Source organism: Lissotriton vulgaris, chromosome 8 (assembly GCF_964263255.1).
Source record: "Lissotriton vulgaris chromosome 8, aLisVul1.2, whole genome shotgun sequence".
NCBI lineage: Eukaryota > Metazoa > Chordata > Amphibia > Caudata > Salamandridae > Lissotriton > Lissotriton vulgaris.
This window is the reverse complement of record NC_141696.1, coordinates 570,848,883-570,863,242: the sequence shown is the minus strand read 5'-3', so window position 1 is coordinate 570,863,242 and position 14,360 is coordinate 570,848,883. Positions and strand designations below refer to the sequence as shown.

The 14,360-nt window shown below is 43.7% G+C and overlaps 1 protein-coding gene across 8 annotated transcripts in view; it reads right to left on the bottom strand.

Moving 5' to 3' along the window:
- Nucleotides 1-10,943, bottom strand: part of MCF2L (MCF.2 cell line derived transforming sequence like) — a 1,277,242-nt gene extending 1,266,299 nt beyond the window's left edge. For 7 of the 8 annotated variants that reach the window (XM_086934395.1, XM_086934398.1, XM_086934400.1 and 4 more), the window contains exon 1: nt 10,837-10,929. The gene's annotated coding sequence lies outside the window, so the exon portion shown is untranslated. Of the gene's footprint in view, nt 1-10,836 lie in introns of all 8 variants that reach the window. The other variant, XM_086934397.1, reaches the window with a different exon arrangement.
- Between the last annotated feature and the right edge of the window lie 3,417 nt (nt 10,944-14,360).

The window sequence follows — 14,360 nt, the reverse complement described above, 5'->3', positions numbered from 1 at the left end:
ATAAAGCAGAGCAATCAGTCAGTGGCAGGATCAATCCGTTGGGAATGGAGTCCTGTGTAACCTATTAAGATGCCAAAGGGGTGAATGCACATTAGCCTCCAAGTTGGGAGGACACTGAGATTTTATGGAATTCTTAACAGTGTCAGATTACTCTAGATGCATGGATTGATTCAGTCTACTAGTACACATTAAGGTTATGCTATCGCCTCCAGTTTTAAGGTGCTGGTATAGTCAGCCAGTGGACATGTACCCATTGGAGAAAACTGAGGCATAGGAATATCGTGAAACACTCAGAGTGGTGTCTTCGGGATAGTGAGCTGTCCCATAGTGATGGGGTGTATTCATAATCCGAAGGCGGTTGCACAATCTTAGGGTCTGAAACTAAAGCCCTTCAACTGTGGCAGGGATGAGTTTGCCAGTGACCTCTTCGGCCTTTGTCGGAATTTCTAGCAGCAGAAAAAGGTGTCTACCCAAAAATTTGGACTGATTTACTGAACTGACCCCTTGGAGGAGTGTTGATTTGTGTGGGCATTGGGTGGGTAGGAGGGAGGGAAGCTTACCTGCTGGGGTCCTGGACTGTTCTGCCCTATTCCAGGATGCCTGGAGTTAAACATTTTGGGGGATTTGCCTTGTGACAGCATCCGTCCCTGCCAGGGTACCAATGCGATGCCCTGGTGTTGGTATGAAACTGCTGATATTGCCCATCCCTCTTTGAGATGGAGGAGAAGGTGCCACTAAGATATGTTTGTCAATAATCTCCCTGATGTCATTGTTGAGGGCATGGGCGATGGATAAGACAAAGGAGCCTTGTGGTACTTTTGCATTCTGGAGTGTTGCACTGTAATGGAAAGTGGAGATAACTGGTGTATTGTTTGTAGAATCTTTGAGCTGTTTTTCTGAACTTACGCCGTATACTCTCATCACAATATTATCTGCTTAACTATGGGTATCATTTCTCATTGATACAATGTGAATAAAAGGCTATTCGTTATGTCATGTGTTCTGCCAATAAAAATAGATTTAATACTAATATACATAGACCCAACTGCCCAGCCTGTGGCTTTATTCAGCATGTTCACTTACTGTGCAGTTAAAATTGGTATGTGCAGGTATAAGTCCAGAACTTCTCACTCTTCTTGTGCGCCTGCATGAAAATAATTATGCCAAAATTAGGTGGGGGCGCAGGGAGAAGTGACTGAGCCCTTTTCTGTGGAGCGGGGGGTGCGGCAAGGGTGTGTCCTGGCCCCAACACTATTTTCCATCTATATTAATGGCATTGTGGACTATTTGAAAAAATCTCCAAGTGATGCCCCAATTACAGCAGGCTCACATGTCCCCGTCCTCTTGTTTGCGGACGAAACGCTTATACTTTCACGCACACCGAGCGGTCTCCAAAAGGCTGTCAATGCATTTGGCGAATTCTGTGATAGCCGGGGCCTTGAGCTGAACACAACCAAGACAAAATGTATGTGTCTGAACCGACAGTCCACATTTAAAGGTGTAATTACGTACAAGGGTACTCCCCTTGAGAAAGTAGAGGCTTTTTCCTATCTAGGAATAATTTTACAGGGCAATATGAAATGGAAATCACATATCAACACAGCAGTATTAAAGTTTAGCCAGCTTGCAGGCGCAGTTGCACTTAAACATAGAGCCTCGCTGACAAAACCAATAAACTGTGCCCTTGAAATTTACAATATGAAAGTCTTGAGCGCCTGCTTGTACGGTTCTGAGCTTTGGGGTTTTTCAAATTTAGCAGACCTGGGTCTAGCGGAAAATAGATTTTTGCAAGGGCTGGTAATGGCCCCGCAAAGCACACCTATAATCCCATTGAAACTGGACCTTGGTAGGAAAAGTATCGAGGATATAGCTCGATTGCGGCCATTGTTGTATTGGAGGCGCCTGATGGTGACCCCTGAGTTAGCCCATTATGCTGCAGCATTGTCAGATGTTGTTAAGTTTGATCGCTTCCACTGCATTGTATGGCTGAAAGATCTCCGGGGTCTACTGGTAAAGCTAAAACTGGATCATCTTTGGGGTAACAGGGATGTGGCTTGCTTTCCGACAAAAGCAAAATTGAAAGAAATATACTGGGAGATGGTGTATTCCACAATCTATTGTACTGGGCCAATAGCCAATTTGTCAGCCCGCTTTCTGGACATTAAAATGGTTCCATCCTGCGAAGCTTATTGGGACATAATTGAAAGCCCGCATGACAGGAAGTTATATTTTCAATTTCGAGTTGGAACACTCCCAGTAAATGCTTTTAAGAAACATTGGTTCCCACCGCGGGATGTGCACTGTTATTACTGTAAAGAACAAACAGAGCATATCTCCCATCTGCTGTTTTGTTGCCCTTTATATGCTAGTCCACTGCGCAAATGGCTACGACCAGTTTGTCTAAACATTGGCACTCGCAGTCAATCGACTGCACTCAGAATATTAGAATCAGATTGTTCTCCACTCTTTGCGATTGCTGTAGCAAAATTTCTTGGCTGGGCATGGGTGATTCGTACTCGCACTTTATTGGCTAATGTAACATAAGGAAATACGGTTATTATGTCTATATTGTTTTTTTAACAAATTTTATGAATTAAGCAAATATTTTTATCTGTGTAGTGTATTCGACTGTCAACTGTTTAATATGTATTTTAATGTGATCACTTTAGATGTAGTATTTATTTGTATAGTGTTAGGGTGGAAATGCTTTTATGACAGATGTCGAATAAAGCTTTGAAATTCAGAAACTGCTGATATTGCCCATCCCTCTTTGAGATGGAGGAGAAGGTGCCACTAAGATATGTGTGTCAATAATCTCCCTGATGTCATTGGTTGAGGGCATGGGCGATGGATAAGACAAAGGAGCCTTGTGGTACTTTTGCATTCTGGAGTGTTGCACTGTAATGGAAAGTGGAGATAGCTGGTGTATTGTTTGTAGAATCTTTGAGCTGTTTTTCTGAACTTACGCCATATACTCTCATCACAATATTATCTGCTTAACTATGGGTATCATTTCTCATTGATACAATGTGAATAAAAGGCTATTCGTTATGCCATGTGTTCTGCCAATAAAAATAGATTTAATACTAATATACATAGACCCAACTGCCCAGCCTGTGGCTTTATTCAGCATGTTCACTTACTGTGCAGTTAAAATTGGTATGTGCAGGTATAAGTCCAGAACTTCTCACTCTTCTTGTGCGCCTGCATGAAAATAATTATGCCAAAATTAGGTGGGGGCGCAGGGAGAAGTGACTGAGCCCTTTTCTGTGGAGCGGGGGGTGCGGCAAGGGTGTGTCCTGGCCCCAACACTATTTTCCATCTATATTAATGGCATTGTGGACTATTTGAAAAAATCTCCAAGTGATGCCCCAATTACAGCAGGCTCACATGTCCCCGTCCTCTTGTTTGCGGACGAAACGCTTATACTTTCACGCACACCGAGCGGTCTCCAAAAGGCTGTTAATGCATTTGGCGAATTCTGTGATAGCCGGGGCCTTGAGCTGAACACAACCAAGACAAAATGTATGTGTCTGAACCGACAGTCCACATTTAAAGGTGTAATTACGTACAAGGGTACTCCCCTTGAGAAAGTAGAGGCTTTTTCCTATCTAGGAATAATTTTACAGGGCAATATGAAATGGAAATCACATATCAACACAGCAGTATTAAAGTTTAGCCAGCTTGCAGGCGCAGTTGCACTTAAACATAGAGCCTCGCTGGCAAAACCAATAAACTGTGCCCTTGAAATTTACAATATGAAAGTCTTGAGCGCCTGCTTGTACGGTTCTGAGCTTTGGGGTTTTTCAAATTTAGCAGACCTGGGTCTAGCGGAAAATAGATTTTTGCAAGGGCTGGTAATGGCCCCGCAAAGCACACCTATAATCCCATTGAAACTGGACCTTGGTAGGAAAAGTATCGAGGATATAGCTCGATTGCGGCCATTGTTGTATTGGAGGCGCCTGATGGTGACCCCTGAGTTAGCCCATTATGCTGCAGCATTGTCAGATGTTGTTAAGTTTGATCGCTTCCACTGCATTGTATGGCTGAAAGATCTCCGGGGTCTACTGGTAAAGCTAAAACTGGATCATCTTTGGGGTAACAGGGATGTGGCTTGCTTTCCGACAAAAGCAAAATTGAAAGAAATATACTGGGAGATGGTGTATTCCACAATCTATTGTACTGGGCCAATAGCCAATTTGTCAGCCCGCTTTCTGGACATTAAAATGGTTCCATCCTGCGAAGCTTATTGGGACATAATTGAAAGCCCGCATGACAGGAAGTTATATTTTCAATTTCGAGTTGGAACACTCCCAGTAAATGCTTTTAAGAAACATTGGTTCCCACCGCGGGATGTGCACTGTTATTACTGTAAAGAACAAACAGAGCATATCTCCTATCTGCTGTTTTGTTGCCCTTTATATGCTAGTCCACGGCGCAAATGGCTACGACCAGTTTGTCTAAACATTGGCACTCGCAGTCAATCGACTGCACTCAGAATATTAGAATCAGATTGTTCTCCACTCTTTGCGATTGCTGTAGAAAAATTTCTTGGCTGGGCATGGGTGATTCGTACTCGCACTTTATTGGCTAATGTAACATAAGGAAATACGGTTATTATGTCTATATTGTTTTTTTAACAAATTTTATGAATTAAGCAAATATTTTTATCTGTGTAGTGTATTCGACTGTCAACTGTTTAATATGTATTTTAATGTGATCACTTTAGATGTAGTATTTATTTGTATAGTGTTAGGGTGGAAATGCTTTTATGACAGATGTCGAATAAAGCTTTGAAATTCAGAAACTGCTGATATTGCCCATCCCTCTTTGAGATGGAGGAGAAGGTGCCACTAAGATATGTGTGTCAATAATCTCCCTGATGTCATTGGTTGAGGGCATGGGCGATGGATAAGACAAAGGAGCCTTGTGGTACTTTTGCATTCTGGAGTGTTGCACTGTAATGGAAAGTGGAGATAGCTGGTGTATTGTTTGTAGAATCTTTGAGCTGTTTTTCTGAACTTACGCCATATACTCTCATCACAATATTATCTGCTTAACTATGGGTATCATTTCTCATTGATACATTGTGAATAAAAGGCTATTCGTTATGCCATGTGTTCTGCCAATAAAAATAGATTTAATACTAATATACATAGACCCAACTGCCCAGCCTGTGGCTTTATTCAGCATGTTCACTTACTGTGCAGTTAAAATTGGTATGTGTGGTCCTTCTGACTGCATCATCTTTCTGGAGATGCCATCAGGTGGAGTAATCGGAGCCTGCTGCCTCCCGAATCTGAATACCTGTTGCTCACAGCATCCAACAGCACTGTGTGCCTGAATGGCATTAACAAACTAGCTTCTGTGTAACAATGTAGAATTTATTTAGGAGTCTTGGTCAGACTACTAGCCTTTCTGCATTTCTAGCATGTATGCCACCTTTCAGTGTGCAGTGCAGAGAAGCATTATGTGCTCCCTTTATGACCCCACCATCCATGTGGAGCCGCCACTGCGATCACAGCCTAGGGGCAGTAGTGCTCAAAGTACGGCCCAGGGGCTGCTTGCCGCCCTTTTATGTTATGTTATTTGAATTTTTAAAGCACAGCGTTTACCCTAAGGTGTCCTGAGGCTGTGCACTGCCTGCTGGGTAGTGGAGAAATTATGTTATTGGGTGAACAGCCGTGTTTTCAGTCCCCTTCTAAAAGAAAAGAGATATGCTGCATTCCTCAAATGGAACGGCAGAGCATTCCAGGCCCTAGATGCGCAGGTGATAAAACTCCTACCTCCCCAACTAACTTTTTTAAGTGTGGGAACTTGGACTTGTTTTGCTCCTGTGGATCAAAGTGTCTTACCAGGAACATACCATTTGAATCTTTGCCTCAGTTGGTCTGGGCCTATTCCATTGAGAGCTTTAAAGGTCGTACAGAGGGTATTGAAGCGTACCCTTTGTTTCACGGGGAGCCATTGTAGTTGGATTAGTTCTTTTTTGACAGAGACAAATGTAGGTGTCCCGGACAGCAACCTAGCCACCTCATTTTGTGCGATCTGAAGCCTGTTCATATGCATTCGGTTGGAGGCTGTTGCAGTAATCCAGGCGTGCCATAACAAGTACCATGACCACCGTCCTGAGACATCCTTCTGGAAGATAGGGCTTCATTTTCCTTATAATTCTAAGTATCATAAAGCGGGCTGACACCACTGTACTTATGTGGTCACTGAACGTAAGTTTGTTACCCACTGATACCCCCAAATTTTTCGCTTTGTGGGTGGGAGCATTTACATGCGGCCCGCCCGGTAAACTGCAGCATGAGCTGCTGTTTAGTTGCTGAGCACTAATATCCAGAAAAAAATGTTAAATAGGCAAGCATTTCTTTGCAGGTTAATAAATACTAACCCGTTTATTTAACATTTCTTTAGACCTCCTTTCACAAACTCTGACCCACCCACACTCCCTACTATCACAGTCCTCAGTCAAACCACAGACCGCACTTTGTGGCCCCTGGGCAAGTGTTTGTGAGTACCTATGGCCTAGGGCCACCTAAGCTTTGTGTGGATCAGAGACTGGAGTGCATAGAAAAACAAGCATTGGTAAATGCTTTAGGTTTCACCCATGTGATTAAAAACAAAGCTATTCAACTTGATATCCGAGTTGACTACCGGTACTCGGTTCAGTACCCGAGCAACATAAAACCTGAAGAGCAACTTTCATTATCAAATAAAAAAATAATAACCAGCAAATGAGTGTTGTCTAGTTCCTCCAATATGGGGAGCAAATGGTGTGAGATCTTCACACGGGCTTGTGCAGGCACACATTAATAGAACTGGCCAATACAAAGTAATAAAATTGAGCTTAAGAACTTAAGCCAACATAAACTATAGAATGAAATCAAATGAATACTTCTTGGTGGTGTCACAATGAAAAGATCAGGCATGCAGCCCTTCAATGGGTGCAGCCAGGGAATGTAAAAAAAAAATCCACACAACAGCAGATGGACACAGTAATTCGACTACAGGAACTGATAAAAGCCCCTTTTAAGATATATTAAATACAAAAGATTTCACAAGCACTATGCAGCTGAAATAAATAAAAAAAACACCCTCTGTATGCAGAGGACCAAAAGGTAAGACACCAGTGCACTGTACCATGTATGGTGAGCTTGTTCAGGCGATTAGTCTTTCTGTTTCTCTGGTGCTTGCCGGTCAGGGAGAGAATGTTTGCTCCATGGTGTAGGCTGGCCAAGGAAGAGCATTACAAATGACTCGACCAACGTCTCTGACGACGTGATTGAGCTAAAAATGCATTAAAATGTCAGGGTTGTTCTGAGCAAGGTGCCCCGAACTATGTTTGGCCCAGGGCCACAAAAATACTTAGAATGTAACTGCTGGCAAGCCAAACTATTCTTTCTAAGTTAAAGATTGTAATGGCACTCAGTTTACTTTGTGTAATAGTAACAGTCGTAATGTACAACAGAAATAGTATGTGTTGTGAATACGTAGGAAAACAAGTTGTTGTTACATTCATTCCCGCTTGTCCTGCTACAAATGCGGGACTAGCAGTACCAGAATGCAAATAAATGCTTGCACTGGTTGGCATTGCAGAGGCTGCTCCCGAAGGGGGCTCGAGAGCCGGCGCCATAACCAGCGCTGCGCCCCCGGACACAAACAACTAGTGGGGGGGGGGGGGCGGTTTTTGGCACGCAAAGCGACCAGGAACTAAGGAAATGCCCGGCCCCTCCCCCGCGGCAGCCGCCGAAGAGGCACCGGCACCCCCGGCCAATGGAGGCCAAGGCAGGCTACGAACTCTCCAATGGGCATGGGGCCTACCTGGCCTGGAAGGCGAATGGGGGGGCATATAAGCGCTGCTCCCCCAGGCAAGCTCCTATCTTATCGGAGCAGGGGAGCAGCACCGGCGGCGGAGCACAAATTCTTGTCCCACCCACCCACACCTAAGGAACAGCATTGTTGCAGGACTGAGGAACGGGCAAAGCGTGGCGAAGAACTACGCTGACATCGGTTGGTACGGAGGCACACCGGAGGGCGGTGTGCCAGAATAGGTCCACTCACCTTCAGATGCCTCACGGCTGGGTGAGTTGGCCTAATAGACAGGTGTGTAGGACCACTCACTCTAGGATGCCTCACGGCTGGGAAGGAAGCTGGCCTACCAATGATGGGGGGGGGGTAGCAAACGGAGACGGCGCTCGCAGCCCAGCCCCCGCCTGAAGGCAGGGCACAACAAGAGTCGGACAAGGTAGCGAGGGGGCCTAACTCCTGGACAGAAGCTACTCCCTCCCCGTGCAAAGAGAGCGCAAAAACCAACCTACCAAAGAGAACGACCCAGAAGGGCCAAGAGACAATAACAAGAAAGTTTTGTCAGGACATAACATGCAAAATATGCAAAGTATATACATGTTTCTTTGTATAAACTGCGGCCAACAAATGACCACTATGTGACAAAGGTGTACGTTGGCTTTTTTCTTGTCCGGATAAGGAATACAGTATGGGCGAAGGTGGTATACATGTGGGAATGGGGCAGGGTGCGGGGGTTATGCTGGTATCGGCATTCATGATTCAGAAAAGGGGGTGGTGATGAACAGAGTGTCTGAATCAAGCAGACCACTCTTACCCAGTCCAAAGATCAGGGCTTTATCCATCACCGTTTTTTAGCTCACTGCACCATCCCAGCTCAGAACTTGGCTATATGCAAATTAGTCTGACCCTGGCCCAGTGCATCATGGGAACAGGGCAGACCAAACTACCAAGCCAATTCTTATACTGGGAAGGAAACAAGCTACCGGGGACCGGTTTCTGGCATTTCAGCCGTCTTCGGCCCGGCTTGCTTGAATCCTGATGGTGCAATGAGCTAGGGACTCACATCTGAGTATATCGGCATTCAAGCATTCAATGGCAAGAAATACACACGATATGCGGTTACATTTACTAAAACAGATATAAATAATCTGGAATCATTCCCTAGGCCTTTCGCACAAATGTGCAATGGAAGAGAGAGAGTGGGAAAATCTCACGCTGAAAGGTATGCTTTATACGGTCGTTCCATCTCATGTCCATTACCACAGTACACAACAAACTTTTCCTTGTCCTGTCCTCTTTTTAAAGTCATTATCGTGAACAGAAAATATGCTGATATCGACAAAACGTGGGCATAAACAGGAAAGCGGGCGCAGCTCTCTTCAGACACACTTATCTGAGGGGATATGAGTAAAGGGCTGTAAAAGCAAAAAACAAAGATCTTTCTGAAGGGGTTCATTGGTCAGTCTAGAACTGTTCAAATCGTTTTCTGTGCTTTGCTGTCCCAAGGGGATTCCCAGTGAATCCCTCTGCAAGGTTTCATCATTAACGAGCAGAAGCAGCTGACCCAAGGACAACAGCCTGTGTGAGGGCACTTCCGGATATTAGTCCGCTGAATAACGCATCTGCAGTTTCATTTCCGCTTCCTACGTGTTACAACTAGAACCTTTCAGGCCAGTGTCAATAGGGGGCCATCATTTTAAGCACGGAAGCAGTGAATTTATTCAAAGTTCCCACCAGATTACTCTACAATAGTGTGCCTTCCTGGCCTTTGACAAAATGTATTCTGGGAGTTGTAGTACGGGCTGCAGAAAGTTCCAAATCACAGTAGTCTGTAGCAGAACGCTCTAGTTTCCCGATTTACTTCGCCTTCCAGGTTTTTATTTCCGATGCCTATAATCCTGATGTTAAAATTGTACACACATAACTGCATGTCCCTTAAAGGCGAGGGTTACCCTACTCTGGACGAGTCACGGATTCATGCACTTAGGAAGCAAGAGAGCTCTGCTCATACCTGCCAACTCACACGGTGTCAGTGTGATGGGAGCTGAAATCGGTCTCCCGGTGAGAAGCCGATATCACACGGTGAGGAAAATCACTGTGAATAGTGGTTTTCCCTGGCTTTGAACTGCCGATGCCCATTAAGGGGTGTGAAACACCCCAGGACATCGGCACCAGCAAGCTTTTTTTGGGGGGGTGGGGGGGGGGGGGGGGGGCTTGGGGCTGTGGTTTAAAGTGCCTCGCATCTACTTCTCGACACGAGTCCTCGCTCCCTCCTCACACGGTTAGATTGTTCTACAGCAGACATACCTGCCAACTCAAAGAAGGAAAAAAACTGAACTGAAATAAAGTGTCAGGAAGGTAGAATCATTTGGTTACCATAACTTACTAAACAACCTATTATTAAAAAGGTTGCTCTAAAACAGTGGCGCTTAAAAGGCAGTAGCAAAAGTACACCGATTCTGCCTCCGGAGACACCCCAAGACCGGCCGCTCTGTTGACACCTGTCCATGTCCGAATGACAGCTTTTCTAGCTGCCAAGATACCGCATGTCGTACTGGACACCCTCAGCCAGTCCTGGCTACTTATCCATCAGTTCTAGCCCAATAATAGGGGTTTGGACCCATATTTGCATACTAGGCCGTGTAGTTAAAAACAATAGTTGCAGTGTGATAATGGCTACAGAACCAGGACTTGTAAGGTGGCGCTCTGAATAAAGAAATGCTACTTTCCATGCCTCTTTAACGACTCCCCTATTGTACTTTGCGGTTTCCGTTATTCATTACATACTATTAAGGAACTCTGAAAAACTGAGCGAGTTAACTATTTGTGGATACACGAAAGGCTATCCCCAACAACCAGCAGTGAAACGTGCACAACGGATGCATTACACCGAAGGGAAATACAATTTTGCCATTTATTTTCTTCACAAAAAGTCACTATACGTTCCCCAACCAGAGGCAGCTGGGCGGTATGGAGAACTGAACACCTGCAAAAATAAACACCTTATTTTGTTTGCTCGCTCACCTGTTCGCATCTGGTGGCTGACGGCTTCCTGCAGTGCAGTCCTGGCTGCCGGCGAGGAGCTGTTGTCTGCGCCTCCCTCAGTGCTCACCGCTTTTCCACATGATGCTGCAGTATAGGGCATGTCCCCAGGGAAGAAAGGAAGGCACCGGGGACCTGTTGCTGTCCCTGCACAATCGCGCCATCTGCCGGCCCCTGCTTGCACTGCCACCTTCAGCAACAATCAAAACCTCAGACACGTTAATAAACTTTCCTATTTTCGTAAATGAGATTGCTTTGAAAAATTTCAAATTTGAGACGTCCGGGGGTCAGACTACTTTTCTAAAGGACTGAAAAACATTCCCGTGTCCTAAAATTCTTAGACTCAGCTAATCAACCACCCTTCAAATGCAGATACGTGCAAGGAGACATACTATGCCGTTAAGACAGAAAAGACTGTAACAAAATGAAGTGGTGTTATAAATCGCGGCACCTCGTACAAAAATAGAGTGAGTTGTGAAGTGTTTCTGCTGGTGCAATGAGCCTGTGCAAGCAGCTGTTAATTATGCTGTTTTCTCTCTCGCACAAAGCTCTTCATTTATTATTTAACCCGCGGTTCCACTGTTTCAACAGCAGTCGCGGGAGTCGCCCAGGGACTCTCTGCGACTAAAAACAGTTATAAAAGAGCAATGTTTAACTCCGGGGGGAGGGGCCAGTAATTCCACGCTTTGGTCCCAAGGGACCCGTGTAATAGCCCACTATAAATATCCCGTTTACTTATCGGGAATCTCCGTTAGCTCACACCCAGCACCACAGGGAGGGCGGCGCGTGAGGTGGCAGGATGAAGCTTGGGGTGAGAAAGATCACCTGTAAATAAACGGGGACGTGACCCTCTTCCTGATCCTTGGACGCAAAAGCCACGGGAATTAAAAATCGTCATCCGAGAACAGCAGTGCTGTAGTACCGAGGACAGGCTTCACGAGTCTCATCCTGAAGCATGAGGTAGTTAGTACATAGTGTGGGCTCGAGTAAGCTCGGTCTCTCGTCCCCCATGGTTTTGGGCCACTAAACATTTGTGGGGGGAGGGAGTAGACGAGTATTGGTGTTCAAGACTAGAACACACACAACCCATACATCTCAGGGAAAGTGAACTCTGGAAAGTATTTTACCATTTGCCTGTGAAATAGGGATTTCATCATTATAATTAGGGTTCCCAGTTGTATGTTCTTTTTAAAAAACATTTTGGTCTATATTTATTCATATTATTTTTTTGGCCATTTTATTTGTATTTATCAATATTTATTTTGTGTTTTGGGTATAAATGAAGTTGTAAAACTGTATATTTCCACATTTATTTAATTGATAGACTCACACTCATACTTTGATGTCTGTCATGTTGTAGCTATTTAAGCTGGCAAATATTACATAACAATCCATCCACTGGTAAATACTAGCATTATACCAGTTCAGTTTAAAGAAACTTTATTTCGGTCAATATGACCTAAAAAGTACAAACCCTTACAACCAATCATTTATAAAAATTACATCAAGGCATACAAACAACAAATTTAGGACGCTTTAAAAATCACTGTACACATGATTATGAAATATAAATACCTTCATGCATTATACAAATATAATTTTGGGGGTTGTTACTAGGCGGAGGACACATATTTAATTTCGAAAAATGCATAGTGCAATAAATAAGTAAATAAATTAGATAAAAAGAGATTCATAAAAAGGATGGCCCTTAAGTATAAGACAGTAAACTAAGCCACGGAAGGAGATTATTCCAGGTTACAATACTGACATTTTTAATTCCCTATGACAGATCCAATACATCCTTAGATGATTTCAGAAAAACCCTTCTGGTGCACCACATAGAGAACAGGAATCCTGCAACTGAGTAGACACTCAGGATACTGAGGTCATACTTCAGTATCTTGAACGCTTCAAGACAATGCCTACTGCCAAGGTTCCTGCTAATCTGCACCAACCAACGTTTCCTTGTTTTGTAATAGCCAGGGCAACTAAAGAAAACGTGCAGCACTGATTCTTCAGGGTGATCACATGCCAGACAATGTACCGCTTGCTGATCTCTCTACTTGGATGTGAAACAGCGGAGCGGGAGAACCCCAAACCTGAATTGTAAATAAAGCTTTCTTGCCGCTATTGGTTTAATAAGATCTAGCACCATCTCAAAGCGAGAACTATCTTTTATTTCTAAGAAAGCTATAGTTAATGTGCCTGTTTTGGAACAAGAATGGAGTTGAGCCATTCTGAACTCTTCATAATGTACCTTAATTTGTTTCCTTGATATTAGAGAACAGGCTAACTCAGGTTCAGCCCAGCAATCCCCCAAATCCATATGTGTTAACAAATTTTAAATGTGGACAAACCAAGAAAGTTTGGCATGACCCCGTGACATCAATACATCAGACAATTCCTCCCTATAGGGTAAAAGTTCGGGAGTAGTCCACAGACGACGCCAATACATTAAGGGTTTCAGGCTCGACACTTCTGCAATCGCCATTAATCCCGAGTCTAATCGAAGCGGAATTAGCGGGGTGCCACGTGGTAACCTAAACAACTGTCTAAGGTATTGATTCTCCACCTGTGCTAGGGTCTCAAGCTTAAGATGACCCCATAGCTCTGCGCCATATAATGCACCACCTCGAGCCTGGGCCTTATAAATTTCTAATGCAGGGCTAACTGCTCTCTTGCTAGACTTACTAAAAACCTTCATGATGCCACCTGTCGATTGCGCTAATTTTAGTGTCAACTTCGTAATGTGAGCTCCCCAGTCCATGGATTCAGTGATGGTAATGCCTAAATAAATAAAAGATGAAACTCTTTCAAGGGGTTTACCATTTAATGAAGGGTTTGGGCGTGTACTTTTTGGAGGATCACTGACATAATATAGAATGACAAAATATAGACTTACCAAAATATAGTCACCAAAATATAGAATGCCAAAATATCGAATTCCTATCTACAAACAGGTAAGTACAAAAATATCGAATCCAAAATATAGTCTGTAAAAAATATAGTCAGACAAAATATCGAATTTTTTAAAATATCTTAAAAGTAATTTAAAAGTAATGAAATAATAAATATAATTAACAAAAACATACTTAAAAATACTCAAATGACCTTAAAATTAAGATATAATTAATTTAAGTTATTATTAAAAAATGTACAATATTTTACCGTAGTATAGCAGGAGGGTAACATTTAATATTACCACTCCAGTGAGTGCAACAGTAGGGAAAGCGTTGGATAGCGTAGGGGTAAAAAATACTATTCCCACTCTAGTGATTGCAACAGTAGGGAAAGCGTTGGATAGCGTAGGGGTAAAAAATACTATTCCCACTCCAGAGTGCAACAGTAGGGAAAGCGTTGGATAGCGTAGGGGTAAAAATTACTATTCCCACTCCAGAGAGTGCAACAGTAGGGAAAGCGTTGGATAGCGTAGGGGTAAAAAATACTATTCCCACTCCAGTGAGTGCAACAGTAGGGAAAGCGTTGGATAGCATAAGGGTAAAAAT